Raw genomic sequence first — 1,770 nt, 5'->3', positions numbered from 1 at the left:
AAAAAAAAAAAAAAAAAAAAAAAGAAAGAAAAAAAGAAGAAAGGAATGAAGGAAGAAAGATTAGTGACATAGCTCTTGAATATAGCTTGCTAGCTAGTAATACTAACTTTGTTGAGGGAATATAATTTTCTGTGTACACTTTTTGTATAATTAAGTCCCCAGACATTTAGGTCAAAACTTTTGTCTCTGTCAGCAAGAAACATGCCAGTTCAGTAGGGATGGGGAGGGGCTTTCTTCTTTCATGTGTTCCTTTCATATGGCTCACCTCTGACAACTTGGTTTCAAAATCAATTCAGAGGAAAGATTTTGTTGTTGTTGTTTTGATCCCAGAGATCAAATTCAGTACCTCACACCTTCTAGGCAAATTAATTTTTAAAATTTTGTAATTGTACTGTAATTGTATAATAATAATAATTGTACATATATGATGCGTGTGTATGGATGTGTGCATGCTATGATGCAATCGTGGAGGCCAGAGGACAAGTTCGGGGGGTCTGCTTTCTTCTTCTACCTTCACGTGGGTTCCAGGGATCAAACTCATGTTTCCAGGATTAGGCAGCAAGTTCAAAGGACTACTAAGCCACCTCTGCTGGTCTGCTAGACAGATTCTGTATTGCTGAAGCATATCTTCAGCTACTAAGACATTTTAATACTTAAATTAGCAATTAGTATGAGTTCAGGTAGGGAGGCAGGAACAGCAGGAGTGGATTTAGAGATGTTTAGAATGAGGGTGCAATATCATGATTATTGGGGATATGGACTTTGTTTTGAATAGCTATGTTTCCATAGTATGTGACACAGTAAAGGCATTAAGAAATAATGTAAGACAACAAAGAATAAAAATAACTACTCAGAAGTGAAGCCACATAATCAGAGAATTAGAAACCAAATTTCAGAAAACCAGAAGGAACAAAGCAAATAGAACACAAGAGATTGAACTAAAATCAAATATGAAATACCTTAAGTCAGAAGAAATGCAGAAGGGCTGGAGACATGGCTCATCCATTAAGAGAGCTTTCAGGACTGGAGTTTGAATCCAGCACCCATATAATAAGCTGAGTTGTTGTCCTGTGTACAGGTGTAAGCCAGCACTGAGGGGATGGAAACAAGGGATTTGCTGGTTTACAGCCTAGCCCTCAAAATTCAAGTTCCAAGTTCAGAGAGAGAGATCCTGCCTCAAAGGAATAAGGCAGAGTGATAGAGGAGGGCATAGGGTACCATCCAGGCAAAAGACCCCCACACAAAGGAAAATAGTGGGTGTATGAGTATCTTACCTGCAGGGATGTCTGTGTATCATAGCTATGCCTGGTGTTCCTGGAGGTCAGAATATACTTCAGATGCCCTGGAACTAAAGTTAAGATGGATGCTGTGTGAGTGCTGGGAGTTGAACCCCCGTCCTCTGCAAATGCACCGTGCTCCTAAACGGCACAGACTTCTCTCCAGCCCCATTGCCCACTTTTTAATATCACAAGTTGCTTGCTTGTTTGTTTGTGTGTTTTCCGGAAGAGTTGATTGTAGCATGAGACTCAGTAACCCAAATGGACAATGGGCAATGTAAGATGGTGTCTGGTAAACATGCAACATTTAGTTACTTGTGGAACAGGGAGTCGGGAAGAATTCTAATGGGACTGAAGTAGAGGGGGATTGGCTAGCAAAAGGCTGAGAGAAAAGTGGAACTTTCTGGAGAGCGGAATCTTCCCAGCTAGGAGAAGCTGGGAGAAGAAGCCTCAGTGTAAAGCGTTGTCTCTCTCTTGCTTGGGTACTCAAGTC

Source organism: Mastomys coucha, unplaced genomic scaffold (assembly GCF_008632895.1).
Source record: "Mastomys coucha isolate ucsf_1 unplaced genomic scaffold, UCSF_Mcou_1 pScaffold7, whole genome shotgun sequence".
NCBI lineage: Eukaryota > Metazoa > Chordata > Mammalia > Rodentia > Muridae > Mastomys > Mastomys coucha.
Note: the sequence above shows the minus strand (reverse complement) of the source record.